This window comes from Hylobates moloch, unplaced genomic scaffold, assembly GCF_009828535.3.
Source record: "Hylobates moloch isolate HMO894 unplaced genomic scaffold, HMol_V3 SCAFFOLD_4, whole genome shotgun sequence".
NCBI classification, from domain to species: domain Eukaryota; kingdom Metazoa; phylum Chordata; class Mammalia; order Primates; family Hylobatidae; genus Hylobates; species Hylobates moloch.
In genome coordinates, this window is record NW_026652279.1 from 138087662 (window position 1) to 138107696 (window position 20035).

At 40.5% G+C, this 20035-nt stretch overlaps 1 long non-coding RNA gene and 1 pseudogene across 1 annotated transcript; one reads left to right on the forward strand and one right to left on the reverse strand.

Annotated features, from left to right (window-relative positions):
* The first annotated feature begins 733 nt into the window (after positions 1 to 733).
* Positions 734 to 1527, forward strand: LOC116467358 (transcription factor BTF3-like; annotated as a pseudogene).
* Positions 1073 to 3939, reverse strand: LOC131383406 (uncharacterized). Its single transcript, XR_009213406.1, has 3 exons — positions 3831 to 3939; positions 1957 to 2027; positions 1073 to 1127 (listed from the first exon to the last, which is right to left on the reverse strand). It is a non-coding gene; the product is annotated as an uncharacterized LOC131383406 (long non-coding RNA).
* Between the last annotated feature and the right edge of the window lie 16096 nt (positions 3940 to 20035).

Here is a 20035-nt window from a genome sequence, read left to right on the forward strand (position 1 = left end):
GCAGGGCTTAAAACCTAGGTGACAGGTTGACAGGTGCAGCAAACCACCATGTCACACGTATACCTATGTAACAAACCTGCACATTCTCAACATGTATCCTGGAACTTAAAGTAAAATAAAATAAATAAATAGGTCCTTATAACCTAGAAGAAAAAAAAAGAATAGACCTTAAGGCACTTTGAAGCTTTTAGTTCCCTTTAATCATAAAAGCCACTTAATAACTAAAACTAGAGATAGCTCAAGCTATCTGTTTAAAGGCTTAGTCTCAATGTGTCCCTTCCCTGAAATCCCAGTAGAGTGGCCAACTGTCCTGAAACCCGCTAGGATTTAGCAATGAAACACCTCAGTCCTGGCCAAACCAAGACAGTGGGTCTCAGGAAACGTTCTTCATCCTAATAAAAGGCAAATTAAGTACAGTTGACCCTTGAACAACATGGGGGTTATGGGTGCTGACTTCCCATGGAGTAAAAAATCTGGGTATAACTTTCGACTCCACAAAAACTTTGCTAATAGCCTTAACTGTTAACTGGAAGCCTTACCAATAACACATACGGTTGATTAACACATATATTGTGTGTATTATATTACAATAAATTAAGCTAGAGAAAAGAAAATGTATTCCTTTAGCTGCCATCCTGCCTCCTTGTGTGCGTCTAATCTCAGCTGGTCTTACCCAGGACTCCCCGAGTGCCAACCCTAGTCCCCCACCCAGCCCCTTTTCCACTCAGATAAGATGAAAGAAACAATCATGAACCAAAAACCCACCAAACGGCAAGCAGAAGTGCACACTGGTCGGAAAGGAACTGCTCACAGAAAAAAAGGTGGTTCACAGCATCTGACACACTGTGTTTGAGGGTGAGTAGGCCCCTTTGACACGTTTGGTGTTGAACTCATGAGGTTTTGAATGTCCAGGGACACTGGCCAATATCAAAAGAACTTTAAAAGTCAGTTTGGTAAGGTGCTTCTTGACTTCAGGGAGAAAACAGCAATGGAACCAATCCAGAAAAAGGGTTCTCATTGTCCCGGCCTTCTGGTACAACCAAAAGACTGGCAGCTGGTATTTATCTTGTCCCTTCAAGGCTCAGAGGTTAACGGTTTTATACATAAGGGTAGTCCTGATCATAAACCTAGGGATAGCAGAGGATAAAAAATTTCAGTTCTCCTTAAAGAAATTAGGGGTAAACAATATCTCTGGTATTGAAGAGGTGAATATGTTTACACACCAAGGAACAGTGATTCACTTTAACAACCCTAAGGTTCAGGCATCGCTGGCAGCAAACACTTTCACCATGACAGGCCATGCTGAGACAAAGCAGCTGACAGAAATGCTACTCAGCATCTATCATAAACCAGTGCTGCAGATGCTGACTAGTTCAAAGAGACACTAGTCCAAAGAGACTGGCTAACACTCTGCCCAAACTATCTATGGGTGGAAAAACACCACTTGCTACTGGAGAGGATGATGATGATGAAGTTCTAGATCTTGTGGAGAATTTTGATGAGGCTTCCAACAATGAGGCAAACTGAATTGAGTCAACTTCTGAAGAAGATAAAACTTGAAGAAGTTACTGAGAGCTGCTGTTTTATATTATGACTGCTTTTTAAAAATGTTTTGTTTACAGATCTAACAAAATCTAGATCTTGTTTTTAAGCCCAAGCCCCTTGGACACTGCAGCTCTTTTCAGTTTTTGCTTATATGCAATTCACTCTTTGCAGCTAATTAAGCTGAAGAAGCCTGGGAATAAAGTTTGAAACAAAGGTTAATAAAGCTCTTTGCCTAGTAAAATATGTGGGTGTGTGTGTGTGTGTGTGTGTGTGTGTGTGGTGTGTACACACACATATACATGCATACACATATGTGCATATATTCACACACATATATAAATACATGCACATATACACATACACACACATATATACATACACACATATATACATACACACACACATACATACATATAGTATTCATTAAGTAGAAGTGGATCATCACAAAGGTCTTCATCCTTGTCATCTTCACATTGAGTAGGCTGAAAAGCAGGAGGAAAAGGAGGGTTGGTCTTGCTGTGTCAGGGGTGGCAGAGGCAGAAGGGGTGGAGGAGGTAGAAGGGGAGCCAGGAGAGGCAGGGACATTACATGTGTATTAGTCCATTCTCATGCTGCTAATAAAGACATAACCAAGACTGGGTAATCTATAAAGAAAAAGAGGTTTAACTGACTCACAGTTCCACATGGCTGGGGAGGCCTCACAATTATGGTGGAGGGCAAAGAAGGAGCAAGGGCGTGTCTTACATGGCAATAGGCAAGAGAGCTTATGCAGGGGAACTCCCACTTATAAAACCATCAGATCTCTTGAGACTTATTCACTACCACGAGATGAGTATGGAGGAAACTGCTCCCATGATTCAATTATCTCCCACAGCGTCCCTCCCATGACACATAGGGATTATTATAATTCAAGGTGAGATTTGGATGGTGACATGGCCACACTATATCACCATGTAACTTTATGGAAATACATTGTTAATTCTGTCTGATTATTTTTTGGTTTTGCTTCTTAATTTCTCTAAATGTTTCTATATGGTACTAATCCTTCTACAACCAGGCCCCTTTAAATTTCAGTACCCCTGTATTTTTGGTGACTGAAATAATGAAAATTCTGGTCAGGTCCTGTCTTGTCTTGCTTGCACATGTTAACCACTCCCTCTTTGCCCAATATCCCTTTTTCTCCACAATATAATTATAAACTGCTGATGTACTATTTCTTTGTCAAGCAGAGGGAAATAACTTCAGGGTCACAAAAAAATTTTGCAGAAGAAATGAATGCCTTTAGGAATGTTTCAACCAGCTGCTGACACCCAGAAGTCTGGCTGCTCAAGGTGTTATCTGAGACTGAAGAAACACAGACTTTTCCCCTGGGTTCCCGGAAACTCCCCCTCCCTTACTCTCCAGCTGCATAAAAACTCCCTGCTTCGTCTTTTTGTTAAGATAGATTTGAGAGAGCTTGTTCTCCTGGCTTCTCACTTTAGCCAAATTGAAAAAACCTTTCTCTATCTCCAAGCACCGATGGCTCATTGTTTGGCTCCAGCCACACACTGGGCACACGAGCCTGATTTTGGGGTTCTACAACACTTCCAATGTTTGCTTTAGTTTCAATATTCATGTTATAGAGGAGTTCATGCCATAAAATAAGTCAAAAGCAGTCTTGAATAATTGGAAGGCTTCTGCCAGTTTGTCTAATGTCAGTTTGTTTTCTGGCCCTGCTTCTTTTGTCCTCTATTCTTTATTGCCTAGTGCTAATTCAGAAGCACTAATTTCCATCAAGTCATCTCCTGTTAATTCCTTTCATGTGATGTCTGCTAGCTCTTGGAGTTCTCTAAGATCTATATCTTGAAACTCTTTATTCCTATCTTTTTTGCCATAGCCACAATCTCTTTTATTATTTCCTTGTCTGTCTCTGTCACAAATCCTATGAAGTCATGTGCAACATCTGGGCACAGTTTTTTCAAACAAGAATTTATTATTTCAGGCTTAATGACTTCCATGATTGTTTTTATCCCAATAATAGCATTTTTAATGACAGGCAAGCCTTTCAGACTTTCATAATATTCTCTCTCTCAGATTCTCTTCCATAGAGACAATCCTTTCCATAGAGTACAGTGTGTGATGAGCCTTAAAGGTCTTTATGACCCCTGACCTAGAGGGTGAATTAGAGGCACTGTGTTTGGGAGCAAGTAGACCCCTTTGACACCTTCCATGTTGAACTCATGGGGTTCTATAGTGGCCAGGGACATTGTCCAATATCAAAAGTACTTTAAAGTTCAGTCACTTACTAGCAAGGTGCTTCCTGACTTCAGGGACAAAGCATCAATGGGACCAATCCAGAGAAAAGGTTCTCGTTGTCCAGGCCTTCTTGCTATACGACCAAAAGACTGGAAGCAGATGTTTAGCTTCTCCCTTCAAGACTCAAGGGTTAACAGTATTAAAGGCAATCCTAATCATAAACCTAACTGCATTTGCATAAAATGGTAGAGTTAGCCTATCCCTTCCTGCCTTCAGTCCTGTTGTTCGCTTGTCTTTCTTACTAATAAATGCCCTTTGTGGCATTTTTTTCCAGAATAAAGCACTTTGATCTGCATTTTAAAAACCTGTTCATGAAGATATCCATTCTCCTCAATGATTTTCTTAATGGCATCTGGAAACTCATCTGCTGCCTCTTCATTGGCAGAAGCTGCTTCTCCTGTTATCTTGACATTTTTTAAGCCAAATCTGTTTCTAAAATTATCAAACCATCCTTTGCTGACACTAAATTCTCTAGCATTAGACCCTTCACCTTTCTGTTTTTAAGTTGTTATATAATGACTTTGCTTTTTTTTTTGAATGATACTAGCATATAGGTATGCCTTTTTTATAGCAATCCTGCATCCACATAAAAAGATGCATTTTCAATGTGAGATAAAAGGGTATTTCACCAACACAGGAACAGAAAACCAAACACTGCATGTTCTCACTCACAAGTGGGAGTTGAACAATGAGAACACACGGATACAGGGAGGGGAACATCACACACCAGGGCCTGTTGAGGGGCTGGGGGCAAGGGGCGGGGAGAGCCATTAGGCAAATACCTAATGCATGTGGGGCTTAAAACCTAGAAGACGGGTTGATAGGTGCAGCAAACCACCATGGCACATGTATACCTATGTAACAAACCTGCACATTCTGCACAGGTAACCCAGAACTTAAAGTAAAATTTAAAAAAATAAAAATAGTTTTAAAAAAGGTATTTCACCAAAAGTGCAAGATTTCTTCACCCACTGGCATAGCTGCAGCAATGGCTTTACAACATTCCTTTTCTTTTTTTACAGTGGTCCTTACACTGGATTCATTTATCTTGAAATGGAGGGCAACCACAGCTGCAGATCATGATCTACAGTACATATTATCAAACAATCCAACTTTTTCTTGTAATGTCATGACTTTTCTCTGCTTCTTGGGAGCATTTCCAGCATCACTAATGGCATTTTGAATGGGTCTCATGATGTTACCCAAGGTTTATGGTATTGCACTAAACACGACAAGAAATACATAAGAACTGTGAGAAATCACTTTTTACTGTAACACCCAATTTACTGGAGAGATGAATTGCTCATGTGGAGATGATTTTATGCAGTTATAATTATGATTTAATACTCATTCTTTATGTCTACGTATCTTTCAACTTCAAATGGCATAATGTGCAGTCTGCGTGTGTGCGTAAGTTTTGATAAATTTTAACTTTAATAGATTTATGTATATTTTGTTGCAGTAAATGATAGACTAGTATCAACATACATTTTATGCGTGCATGACATGCCTAGCTTTTCCTTCATTTGTTTCAATATTTCTAGTCTACATGGTTTGTGAGTCTTTTCAAGTTGTCATAAAACCTCAAAAAAAATCCAATATATTTATTGAAAAAAACCCACATATAAGTGGCCTTGCTCAGTTCAAACTCATATTGTTCAAAGGTCAACTGTAAATCTTTGAAGGTTTTTCTCTTTATCCTCCTACAAGCAACATTTGGGAAAAATAAGCCAATAATTATTTCTTTAAGAGATAGGTTGGGCAGAATGTCTATAACTGAAATATACATGAATAAATATGTACATATGGATATACACTCACTCAGAAGCTTCCTTGAGCTTCAGTTTCCTTATCTGTAAAATACAACCAACCATAGAACCAAAAGGTTTCAGTAAAGATTCAATGAGATTGTGCACAATGTAAATAAAGCACTTAGCTTAGTTTCAGACACATAGTAAGCACTCAAAATTGTTATTTCTTATTAAGTTTCATACTTTTGTAGCACTTAGATTTTATATTTCGGTAATATTAAATGCTGCCATTTTCACATTTTTGGTTTGAAGTAGCAGCTTTTTTGATATTGCTTGAAGATTCTCACAGACAGTATCTCAGAAACTGTTGACGGATGCAACTTATTTTCTCTCACTATATGTGGACATTGATCATTCATCTTTGACTTTCAAAATCCAAACATTCTTATCAAGATTCAGGAAAAGTGACAATGCTTTCTTGAAAAATGTTATATTCTTCACAAATTTTTTAAAACTTTTTTAAAAACAAGCTTGATACATTTTATCTTGTCTGCTTATTCTTTTTCCAAAATGTAAAAGTAATAGTGAAAATAGCCTTCCCACGCCGGGCGCAGTGGCTCATGCCTTTAATCCCAACACTTTGGGAGGCCAAGGTGGGCAGATCATAAGATCAGGAGTTCAAGACCAGCCTGGCCATCACGGTGAAACCCTGTCTGTACTAAAAATACAAAAATTAGCTGGGTATGGTGGTATGTGCCTGTAATCCCAGCTACTCGGGAGGCTGAGGCTAGAGAATTGCTCGAACCAGGACCTGGGAGGCAGAGGTTGCAGTGAGGCGAGATCGCACCACTACACTCCAGACTGGGCTACAGAGTGAGATTCTGTCTCAAAAGAAAAAAATATATATGCTTCCCTTTCTCCCACTTTTTACCATCAGTGACCCAGAACAAACAGCTTTCATTTCTGATTTTCAAAGTAATTAATTTCTGATTTTCAAAGTAACTGATTTTCAAATTAATTTTTAAAGGAATTGTGTATATGTTTTATGCCAATCTATAGTTTTACTGATAAAAAAGGAGCTAAAACTATTTTTTAAAGTTCTTTTTTTCCTCCGGAATTAGCTGCATTGAGCATGTGCGTATTAACAGTCTTTTAAATTGTTATTAATATGAAGACATTACCCTTCCTCTGTCAGAAGGACGTAACGCTGACCCATTTGGAGTGAGTTCTGACAGATTTGCCCCAAATCACCCATATCATCTTCTTACATCTTTTTTGTGGCCAGAATATAGTTTAATGCTATGACTATTTCAGATATTACTGTCAAATAAGGTTTTCCTTTGTTTGACATTGAAAGTCCTGAATGGGATCAAGACAGGTGATCTAAACCTGTGCTTCTCAAATTTGAATGTGCAAATAAATTACATTTGAGAAACTTGTTAAACATGGATTCTGGTTCTGTAGGGGCTGATTGGGGCTGTGGCCCAACATCTGCATTTCTAGCAAGTTCCCAGGTGATGCCGACACTGCTGGTCTGGACCACATTTCAGCAGCACAGATCTAAAGCGATGGTTCTCAGAGTGTCGTCTTGGGACCAGCAGCACAGGCATCACCTGGGAACTTATCGAAAAATGCAAATTCTCAGGCACATCCCTGACATTCTGAATGAGAAACTTTGGGTTAAGGCCCAGTAATCTGTGTTTGCACTAGATAGCTCGAGGATTCTGATGCACAAAACGTTTGAGAACCACTGCTCTGAACAATTAACACCCTGCTCTAAAGTAAATTTCCTGCCACCATGGACCGATTTTATTGTTTTCTATTAAGACAGAAATCAAGGCTGTCTTGGGTCTGAGACATCCAGGACAGTCTGGCCATGGCTAAGTTAACTGCAGGAAAGGAGCACTTAACAAATCTGCCCACACTGGTGAGTGGGCCCTGGAAAAGCAGACCCTGCCACCAGCTCTGACTGAAATTTCATCAGGCAGGAGCATTCCCTACATCTGAGCATAGGGATGTCATTGAAACCAGCAGTCAGCAGGAGGGAAGTCTGACAGGGGTTAGTAGAGCAGTGCTGGATTGCCCAACACAGAGATAGGCATGTGCTTAAGGTACCCACTGAACAGGGACACTAAAATAGTGAGAAAAAAAATTGTGAAGAATATAACATTTTTCAAGAAAGCATGAAAATAGACATCATGTTGAAAATCACAGTATTCAGGTTCTTCATATTAATGTTACTGGTTAGTGTGACTCGGTGTAATCTCTACAGCCAGGCTGCCTGTCTCTGAGTCCCGGCTCTACCATGTAACAGCTAGATAACTTTGGAATTTACTCATCTTGCATCACCTCAGTTTTATCATCTGTAAAATGAGGATAATGGATTTTTTGTTAGAATTGAGTATTACATCAGATTTCCAAAGTTCTTAGAATAACGCCTTCTATATAGTAAGTGCTTAATAAATATTAACTTTTATTACAAATGGGGGGAAAGAAAATAAGGGTTCCATATTTCTTTCAGTGCTTAGGGTCTTGAGAGAATTAACTGAACAAATTAACCAATAAACCAATGAAGTTTAACACAATTTGTGAGAGATTCGACAAAAGTCAGAAATGCAAGCAGATAAGAGGAGCCATCTGAAGAGATCTATGGGTCCTAGAGAAAGACCAAGCAAGAGTAGCATCGAACTAGGGAAAGGGCAGGACTCTGCCCAAAGTCAGGTACATATCAGAAAAAAGGAACACACCTTAAATCTCTGGGGTACACATTAGGAGATGTGTGTGTGCTGGCCACCCACAAGGATGTGCCATCATCAGTAACTCTCAGAACTTAAGGTCACACCACTGGCTCTCACCTTAGCTGCAAATGGAATCACCTGGGGAGCTTTTTAAAATACCGATACCTGGCTTCTACCCCCAGAGAGTCTGTTTCATTGGTCTGAGGCACTACCTAGGCATCAGAGTTCCAAAATCTCCTGAAAGTGAGTTTATTAGTGTCCAGGGTTGAGTGTCTTGCATCTTTTAAGTTTGTCAGCATTGATCCTGGAAGTTGTGATGGGCCCAAATGCAGGTAAATGAGAAACTCAAGGATAGGAAAACACAGTCCCTGCTTATTCATCATCTCCACGTTCTTTTTTTTTTTTTTTTTTTTTGAAATGGAGTCCTACTCTATTGCCCAGGCTGGAGTGCAGTAGCACGATCTCAGCTCACTACAACCTCCGCCTCTTGGGTTCAAGTGATTCTCCTGTCTCAGCCTCCCAAGTAGCTGGGATTACAGGTGTGTACCACCAAACCTGGCTAATGTATTTTATTTTTTTGGTGGAGACAGGGTTTTACCATGTTGCCCAGGCTGGTCTAGAGCTCCTAACCTCAAGTGATCTTCCCACCTTGGCCTCCTAGAGTGCTGGGATTACAGGCATGAGCCACTGTGCCCGGCCCAGGTTCTTTATTCTTCATATTTATGGTCTAGACTTAGTTCCTTCCAAGCTGTTGCTAGTACATAGGGTGCCTTTGTGCAATTCAGAAGCATGTTTTCCTTCTTCAGGATGCTTTGTCAAGAACTGAGAATGGTCTGAGATATTGCCCCACATGCAAGCTAATGGGTAAGCCTACCGCAGTTTCATGGATGGTGGCAGAAGACTTGAGACTTCTTGCTTTTGGACTTGTTTTTTTAATCATCTCATTCCTCAGATGATTTCCTATTTGTACTTCAACTTTTTACTAATTATTTACCCCAAGGTTTTGATACTTTAAGACATGATCAACTCCATATACTACTGGGCCTAATCCTTGTTATTGGCACATTGAAGCAACATAAGCCACCTCAGAACTGAGAAATACAGATTAAGCTAGCCAAATCCATGACAATGACTGAGTTGTGTACACAAATGACCCATACCACGTATTAGATGAAACAAGAGACTTCCAAGAATTGGTATGGCCTCAAGGAGACACCATGTGCCACTATGTCTGAAGATGTGCCATAACTGTTGAGCTGCCATCTTACCAGTTACAAGAACTCAAGTTTAATCTCTTGCAAGAACTATACTGAAAAGATGGCCTAACCACTATGTGCTGTCACATGTCTGAGTGTTGCAACAACAGGTAAATGATTAGTATGGAATTTTAAAAGGGGAACAAAGAAAAAGAAGGAACAGAAGCTAACTAGCATAAACTGGGGAGAATTTGTATCTGGCAAATACCAACAGAGACGTATGTGCTATATTGGGACAGGGACTTCCAACTGGCTTTCCCAAGGCCTTGGTAAATGTCTCTCCAATCCTGTGATGGTTAATTTTATGTATCAACTTGACTGAGCTAAGGGATGCTCAGATAGCTGGTAAAACATTATTTCTGAGTGTGTTTGTGGGGGCGTTTCTAGAAGAGATTAGCATTTGAATCAGTAGACTGAGCAAAGAAGATCCACCCTCACCAAGGTGGGAGGGCATCATCCAAGCCATTGAGGGCCCAAATAGAACAAAATGTCAAAGGAAGAGCAAATTTGCTCTCTTCCTTCTTGAGTTGGCATTTGCATCTTCTCCTGCCCTAGGATGTTGGAGCTTCTGCTTTTCAGGCCTTCTGACTTGGACTGAATTACACCACCTTTTGGTTCTCCAGCTTACATATGGCAGATTGTGGGACTTCTTGGCCTCCATAATCATGTGAGCCAATCCCCATAATAAATCTCTTATATATTTACATATATCCTATTAGTTCTATTTCTCTGGAGAACCATGACTAATATACCCTCCCACTGCTTCCTTCCAGTTCCACATTTGGCAAGCAACATTCCATGACTCATCTGGCTTCCCAGCCATGTTGCTGTAGGGAAGGACCCCAGATAATGAAATAAATTAGCCTTGTAATATAAAGGAACTAAAATGATACGTTGGCATTCTGATCTATGCGTCAGACTCTCACAAGTTTGTTAGTGAGACTGTCATTTCACCGGTGGCAGATTGCCTCTAAATCCTCAGTACCAAAGCTGGATCCAGCCATGGACATGCAGTTGACCACATGAAGGCATTTTCCCAGGAAGGCCACCTGGCCTCTCTAAACTCCCCCTCATTACTCCCTGATAGCAACTGGTCCCACCCCCAGGTTTCATCCTATCCTAAGGTGAGTGTCTGAGCTGAAACTGGTCCCTAAAATTCCAGAAGTCTATGGAGACAGGGCAATTCTAAACCCTTCAGGGAAGTCCCTGTTGTCCAATTTAGGGCATGCAGGCAGAATGTCACTCTCAAGACTGAAATATTACTTCTCAACTGTTTAAAGACCAGAATGGGATGAGGACTTGGAACTACCATATGCACCCAGGATCCATATTTATTCATTAAGCACCCAGAATGTGGTAGATAATAGATACTATAGATACAGAGGAAAATGAGATGTAACATTAACCATGGGCTCATATTGTCACAGGACTAGTTATCAGCTTTGCAGGGCTTGAGTCAATCAGTGCACCCAAAGTTGACTAGGATCTTGGGGACTGACTCTCACTAACTCAAGTTATATGAGAATGAAGAGTCAAGCAGAATTCCAATTTATTGATTTATATTGATGAGAATTTTATCATTTCTAGTGTCTATAAGGAGTCTGCTATTAGGCCGTTCTCTGTATCAAGGTGCCTGGGAAGGCAAGTTATCAATGTTGACTCGGTTAGTTAAGGGAAGAATGGATGCTGAGGGCCACCTCACACACAACACGGGAATGCCTAACTTTGATGGGCGCCTCCACGTTGAAAAACTACTTTCTTTATAGCAATCCTGTCAACATGATATGAAATTTGTTTTTCTTCTAGAAAATTAGCTAATACAGATGGTCACCCTAATTATCAAGTAAAGTTAGAACGAGCTGTGCAACAAATGGTGCTGTCACGTCTTCTTGAGAACTAGTTATTGTTTATCTTGACAACATGCATGTATTGGATTGTATCTGGTTAGTTATATAAAAGGATGAGAATTCTGTCTTTGCCATCTCTTAGAGGATTGCCTGTGATGTGCATTACATTCTAGTTTAATGCTTATTCAATAATAAATGTGTTTTCTTTCTCTGCTTTCTCAATAGAGAGGATTTCTGGGCTGGGAGGAGATTTTGTTTTTAATTGTATTTCCCTACCATCTTATTCTTCCACATCCACAGTCCTTAGCACAGTGTTTCTCACGTATAAAAGATTTTCTGTTGATTTCTACCATTCCTTTTCCCATTTTCACACATCTAAGAGCAAGATGGGTTTTTTTTTTTTTTTTTTTTAGTTTGTGGGGGAAAAGGTAATGCTAGTTCAAAACATAAAGCCATAGTCAGAAAGTTTGAAAATCTTTGCAAACTAGATTTTATTAATAATGTTAAACAGTGAGGGCGGGGAAAAATGTTCTTTGTGAATACCAAGGGGTAAAAAAGAAGGGAAGGAGGAAGGGAGCAACACGAAGTAGGAATTCTGGAAGGCAGAACCCAAGTAGTCATACGGAAAATACCAAGCCTTCGAAACGTCACAAGAGGCTACATTAATTCTAACTCTTTTCCTAAAATTTGGAGGAAGTATTAAGATGTTGAAATGCATAGCTAATTTGCATACTTCAGAGTCATGACAAATATTTCAACTGACAAGAATTTTTCTTATTGAAACATGATGATAGTGAGCTTTTTGTATTAGCTGTCATCCCTGTAATATTCAGAGACTGTGTTGTTTTGTGTAATTCACTTGGAGGGTACAGATCTCACTTACCCAATCACAAAACAAGGGTGATGTGTTGGGGTATAAATTTAAAATCCAGGAATGTCTGATTGCATTGTGCTGTAAGTTCATGCCATGTTTTCACAAAGGCTAAAAGGTTAGCAAAATAAAGATAATTTATGAGGAGCAAAATAAGAATTTGGAAAAGTACACATAGCAGAGAATCTTGTGGACTCATATGTTTTGGGCACCAGGGAGACAGACAATATCATGGCTTCTCAGTGGTCTGTGTGAGGGAGCCCTCAGCACTCATTCTTTCCCTACTAACCAAGTGAGTATTGTTAACTTGCCTTCCCAGGCACCTTGATACAGAGAAGGGCCTCAAGAACAGACTCCTGTAGATATTAGAAATGATAAAATTCTGATCAATGTAAATTAATAAATTGGAATTCTGATTGATTCTTCATTCTCATGTGACTTGGGTTACTAGAGTCAGTCCCCAAGATTCTAGTCAACTTTGGGATTGAATAAATCCCTGCAAAGCTGATAACTAGTCCTGTGAATATGTGGTCACTCGCCAAGATAAGCCCATGGGTAATGTTTCTGTGGAGTCCAGCCTCAGCAATCAGATGATGGCTCTTTGTGATTCTCTCTCTCTCCTGCCCCTTCTCTCTCTCCCTTCCTTACGCCCTCTCCTCTAATTTCACAAAGCAATTTTTAGAATTCTCATTTATCACCCAGATGATCCCTCTTTCCCATCATAAAGGTTGTAGCTAATACACCTATAACAAATGAGAAATTAACAAGAGAAAAGTATAACAAGTATACTTGATCATAGGTTTATGTGACATGGAAGCCTTCAGGATGGAGGCCTAAAAATACAGGGGAAACTGTTCATTTTTATGCTTAGGTTCTATGACATGGGGACAACCATTTAGTGAGGGGATTGGACAAAAAGAGTATGAGCTAATGGGGATAGACTGAGTGGGGGAAACCCAGCAAGGCCTGCATGCCCAGATTCTTCTTGGCTTCTCTGTGCAGCACTCCTTTCTCTTGGGTAGAACCACTCTGAATGAAAGCCTTTTTTCTGAGACAGGGTCTCACTCTGTCACCCAGGCTGGAGTGCAGTGGCACGATCTCAGCTCACTGCAACCTCTGCCTCCCTGGCTCAAGCAATTCTTCCACCTCAGCATCCCAAGTAGCTAGGACTACAGGTGTGTGTCACCACCCAATTAACTTTTGTATTTTTTGTAGAGATGGGATTTCACGATGTTGCCCAGGCTGGTCTTGAACTCCTGCGCTCAAGCAATCTGCCTGCCTTGGCCTCCCAAAGTGCTGAGATTACAGGCATGAGCCACTGCGCCCAGCCTGAAATGAGAGTCTTAATTTCTTTATGGCCAGTTGTTACACAGAAATGTGCGGGAAGGTTAGAGGAATATTTTTAGGCTCTATGGCTGGCTTTAGGGAAAAGAGATTCTAATTTCTATGCTTTGCCTTAGGGAGAATGAGGGGCGAGAGACAGGGGGGCAGAAGGTTGGAGACAGACTTTGCTTCTGAGGCTGCTTCTGAGGCTTTCATTTGGAGGTATTGTTTTCTGAGCCCCAACAACCATAAAAATACAAATGGAGAAGGGGATAAAATCACCAAGAGAACAACAAAATATCTTGCTTAATGATCTATGATTTACTAAATGGGACAGTCAAAGCCACATGAAAAATATGAAAAGCAGGCCGGGCACAGTGGCTCATGCCTGTAATTCTAGAACTTTGGGAGGCCGAGCTCAGGAGCTCGAGACCAGCCTGGGCAACACGGTGAAACCCTGTCTCTACTAACGTACAAAAGAAATTAGCTGGGAGTGGTGGCACATGCCTGTAGTCCCAGCTACTATGGAGGCTGAGGCAGGAGAATCGCTTGAACCCAGGAGGCAGAGGTTGCAGTGATCCGAGATCGCACCATTGCACTCCAGGCCTGGCAACAGAGGGAAACTCTGTCTTTAAAAAAAAAAAAAAAAAAAAAATGAAAAGCAGATGATGACAATTCTTAAGGGAATATCATCATACCTGAGGAGCCAAGCCCAATAATGCGTGGCATGCCACTGTCCCCTCTGAAGACGAAGTGACCATGGAAGTCCCACAAGACTCCAGCAGCCCTGACACAGCCGATTGGACCCACAGCAGACACTGAACATTCTAACGTTTGGTGTAATCCAAAATGAGACGACAGAGGCGGGGTGAGAGGCTCACACCTATAATCCCAGCTACTTGGGAGGCTGAGGTGGTAGGATCACTTGAGCCCAGGAGTTTGGATTTACAGCGAGCTATGACTGTGCCACTGCACTCCAGCCTGGGAGATGAAACAAGACTCTGTCTCAAAAATAAATTAATTAATTAATTAATTGAGATAATAGTGAATAAACCTGAAGCTCTCTCTGTAGATCTGTGACCTGCAGATTTTTTAAATGTTAACACTGTAATATGAAAGCATGGCTGAACAGTTAGCCTTGCTCTTTTGGCACCCTGATCAGTGCCTCTCACTTTAGCTGAGTTTAAGAGCTTCCTTAAGAAATGACTAGCAAACCCCATGATCTCCAAGCCTAGGGGTGGTCATTTTAGCTTGGGGAATTGAGGGCACAGAGGCATGTCGACAGCAGTCAGAGAAATCCTGCAGTTGAGGGTCATGTCCCAACACTACAATCTGACTTAATCTGTTATTTGTCAATATATGAAAGAACAACACAGAATCACTTGACATGAGTAAGACCAACAGCATGAAAGAGAGGTGCCAAGATGAAGAAGCCTTGTAAAAGGTCCCAGAAGAAAACTTGTATTTAATATTTGAAGTAATTTTCTCAAAGACACTGAGAAGTTACAAGATTCATAAAACAAGACATTACTGGCCATGCCAATGGATATGTTAATTAAGTTCACACTTACGGGCACTAACTCCAACAGAAGCTTCCGCTTTCACAATGTCTCAATAGCCAATTACATGTGTTCAAATTCACTGTTTGTGCAGAGGCCTTCACACACCACCAACCACGCAATTAATATCAACGCACAGGGAGTAATCAGAGGCAGGTAACAAACTGCAGCAACAGTGCTGGTGACCAATGGTTAACACACCAGTCAAGTGGGTCCTGAGTCCTTGGTAGGGTCACTGCTTCTCTATGCTGACATCCACCAAGACAGAAGAAGGCCTCAGACTTACCCCGGGCAGAGTCTCCAAAGGCATCTCTGAGAAGGCCTGGTCTTTGCTGCTTTTACAATCCTCAGCCACGTTTCACTTTCTACTGGGTTCAGTACAGGTCTTGGGTGGTACCTGGTGACAACAGGTGCTATTACCTCTGTCCATTACAGATATGTTTATCGCATTGAGGCGGGTGCAGCTTCACTGTGGGCTTAATGTGGCTTGACATGAGTGACTCCCTTTTGAGACATTACGATCACAAACCATTATGACATATCATAAGAAAATATTGCTATGTAAAATGTTCACCAGAGAACAAGAGTTAGTATAAAAAAAAAACATGGTTGCCAAAATAAGAAATATATTAGGAGCTGAAAAGCCAAATGGGCACAACTGAAGAACAAATTAGTGATTAGAAGACCAAGTCATACAATTCTACCAGAACACTGAATGGAAATTCTATGCAAAACTATGGAGATCATAAAACTCAAGTGGAGACATGGAGAAAAAATGCAGAGTCATAATAATCTATATTCAGAAAGAGAAATAAAGAAGACATGGAATCCAGAAAATTGCAGAAAATTGCTCTGAGATGAAAAAAAAAGACTTGATATTCCAATAGAGTCTCTGGTTTGAAATGGGAATATCAAAAGAATGTAACTAGATTTCTACTGTTGAGATATTTAACTATATTGCTTTTGAAGTCTGGGATAATTCTGTATTTAAGTTTAAAAGAGCACAAACTACCTCGATTCTATTCTGTCTGCTAAATGTGCATAAACAATTTCTGCATGGAATATTTTTTAAAGTCTGCTGGACTTATTCAAATAAGGCATCAATCCATTTTACTCTGTTTTTAGCAGACATTTGGTACAGGGCAATAGAGCCCGTGGATAATCACTCAACGTTTGCTAGTTAACTAAGAAACACTAACAGTCTATTTGATGCTTATGAGAAAGCTACAAACAATACTTTTCTTCAAGGTAGAATGATTTGGAGAATGCATTATAACCATGCTGAGCTTTCACAAATGGAGAGGTTTCTTCACAATAAAATATGTTGAGACAGTCATATTTAAGCAATGCTTTTACAGCCACACATCCATTCAATAGTACTGATTCCTCACTTTATGGTCCCTGCAACTTAATCCCTTCCTGTACGCTTAAAAAATTCCATACAAAGATTAATAAAGGAAACAAAGGCACGATGTACATATACATACAAAATAAACATTGACTCTGTGAGGCATTCTCCTAAATATTTGTTTTTAAATATAGTTTAATATTTTATACCTTCCTTGTTAAAATGTGATGCTGTCGACCAGCCTGGCCAACATGGTGAAACCCTGTCTCTACTAAAAATACAAAAATTAGCCAGGCGTGGTGGCGCGGGCCTGTATTCCCAGCTACTCCAGAGGCTGAGGCAGGAGAATCACTTGAACCCAGGAGGGTGGAGGTTACAGTGAGCCAAGATCGTGCCATTGTACTCCAGCCTGGGCAACAAGAGCGAAACTCTGACTCAAAAAAAAAAAAAAAAAAGAAAGAAAAAGAAAGAAAGAAAGAAAAGTAAAGAAAAATGTGATGCTGTCCTAAGGGCTGGGAAAAATGGAACCAGAACAATGGCAGATAGATAATGGCCTAAGGTGGAAACAATTTTGGTAATTGTTGATAAGTGTTGCTGTTGTTATTTTAAAGAAATTAAACACAATTTGCCCCAAGTTTCATCTTTTATAAAACCATTCTCATGGTAAGTATGTTTCAATGACCCAAATGAATTAACAAAAAATTAATCCGGGAAATGAACCCTGATTGCTACCGCTGTATCTTCTCCTAAAACATTGGCTTACAATCAGATGAAACTTAATCATAACAATCCAGAGATTGACTCATCCGATGTTGCCCAATAGTGGCAAAGAAGGGCAAGTCAGAAAAAAGGAACCTGAAATTCAAAGACTGTAATCAGCTATTTTGGACAAAATTAAACAGATTTAATGGCTTTTCTTTTTTAAAAATAGTCTCTATTCTCACATTCCTGATTTGTTGTTTCAAATATTTCCAGTTTACTCTGACAGTTCACATTCTCCCACAAGCATCCCTTATAGGGGAGCTGCTGTTATCAGGATGAAGAGAAAGATCTATTCATTGTATTCTATTTGCTGGCAGACCAGCACTCCAGAACAGGATAAAAGCCACAGCCATTAAAAAATAGATTCTCGGCTCAGTGTGGTGGTTCACACCTGTAATCCCAGCACTTTGGGAGGCCGAGGTGGGCAGATCACCTAAGGTCAGGAGTTCGAAACCAGCTTGGCCAACATGGCAAAACCCCATCTCTACTAAAAATATAAAAATTAGCCAGGTGTGGTGGTGGGTTCCTGTAATCCCAGCTACTCAGGAGGCTGGGGCACAAGAATTGCTTGAACTGGGAGGCAGAGGTTGCAGTGAGCTGACATCATGCCACTCCACTCCTGCCTGGGCGACAGAGCAAGACTTCGTCTCAAAAAAAATAAAATATAGATTCTCCTGACACATTTCTGTTGGGGATGAGAGCATGAGTTAATAAGACTGACTAATTGAAAGCATCAGGTTTGCATTAATTCATTCAACATTTACTGAGCACCACCTATGTGTGGAGTCCTGTGTGAGACCCTGGGATATTGTGATCAACAGGGTAGATCAGTTCCCTGCCTAAAAAGAATGTTCCTATCTTACAAAGGGTACAAAGAAGGGACTCTTACATCCCATGGGAACATATAGGTAGGGCACATAACCTAAACTTAGGATGCTGTGGTGGGCTCTTCGATGTAGTTCTTTTTCTTTTCTTGTACAGACAGTGTTCCTGGACCAAACCAAGGGTTGGGCTGCTTATTCTCATGGTGCAATAATGAGATGCAGATGAACTGGGAAAGAAGAGAGGTTTTTATTTCTGCAACCAGTTACGGGCAGAAGGCCTGGAAATTATCACCAGACCAACTCAAAATTACAAAGTTTCCCAGAGCTTATATACCTTCTAAGTGATATGTCTGTGTGTAAGTGTGCATTCATCTAAAGACATACATGATTAACTTCTTCTAATCTATGACTAAGATCTGAGTCCTGAAGACCTTCCTCTGGAGCCTCAGTAAATTTACTTAATCTAAATGCATTCAGGTGCTGGAGTGATTACCCATATTTTGTCTGATGAAGACAAGATCATGGAGGTCTGGAGACTTCCTATAGTCCCCAATAAAGCTTGTTTGTGGAGGTCTGGGGAGTTCCTTCAGACCCACAATAAAACTTGTTTAATCCTAAATGGGTCCTGTTAAGAATTCCTTCGTTATTTTGTCATGCTTTAAGATCTGGGAAAGGCCTAGGCAAAACTCTTGGTGGGCTTTTGTTGCATTCTAGCCTTTGTATGAGGGCACTGACTCTATCAGCTTTTAACATTTAACCTAACTACTCAGTCAGTGCTGAAACTGTTGTTATGGAGGCCTAGGTTAGTGAGACCTGGCCTGCCACAATGGAGTCTATTATGCTGCCCAGGCTGGTCTCAAACTCCTGGGCTCATGTGATTCTCCTGCCTTAGCCTCCCAAAGTGCTGGGACTACAAGCACGAGCCCAGCCCTAGATGTAACTTCCTAAAGTAAAAAGTGTGTAAAACTTCAGACAGGGTTTTCTCAACTTTGGTGCTATTAACATTTTGGGCCTGGTAATTCTTTTGTTGTTGGGGTTGTACTGTACATTGTAGAATGTTTAGCAACATACCTGGACTCTACCCAATTTGGCGACAACCAAAATATCTCCAGACATTGCCCAATGTCCTCTGGGAACAAACTCATCCCCAGTTAAGACCACTAGCTTAGATGAACGATAAGGAAAGGGAAGTTGTAGAGTGAAGGGGAAGAAAAAGGTAGAAGGGTAGGGAGAGAAGATATAGGAAGTAAGAGGGAATCATTGCTACAAAGGTCCCTTAGACGATAAAAATCATGGCCCCATAATGGGTGGTGGGTGGAAGAAGCTAAGCTTGATATGAGCATGAAGAGATAGCTACAGTTTTATAAAGGCCCTTATAAGTCATATTATCAGCTAGGAGCTTTATTAACTATCTATTGCTATGTGTGATGGTTATGTCAACTTAACTGGGGCACATGGTGCCCAGATAGCTGGTCCAACATTACTCTGGGTGTTTCTGTGAGAATGTTTTGGATGAGTCTAACATTTAAATCAATAGATTGAGTAAAACAGATTTTCCTCCCTAATGTGAATGGGCTTCATTTAATCAGTTGAAGACCTGAATAAAACAAAAAGGCTGACCCACCCCAGGATAAGAGGGAATTCCTCCCACCCACAAGAAAGATGGGCTTTTGCATTTTCACACAGAGCATTTTAACTCCTTTGTCCCAAACTCTTCCCTAATAGGATTGAAATGGAACCTCAAGGCTCATGGAGATTTCCTCCACAATTTAAATGCAGTCTTCTCCAAAGACAAATTCTGCCACCATATCTAGAACAACAGGTTCAGATTTGAAATCACTTGTTTTTGGTACCCACTGTAAGTGCAAACCAATTGGCCAGGACTAGGCAATCCAGGGGAAGTGGTAATTGCCCAG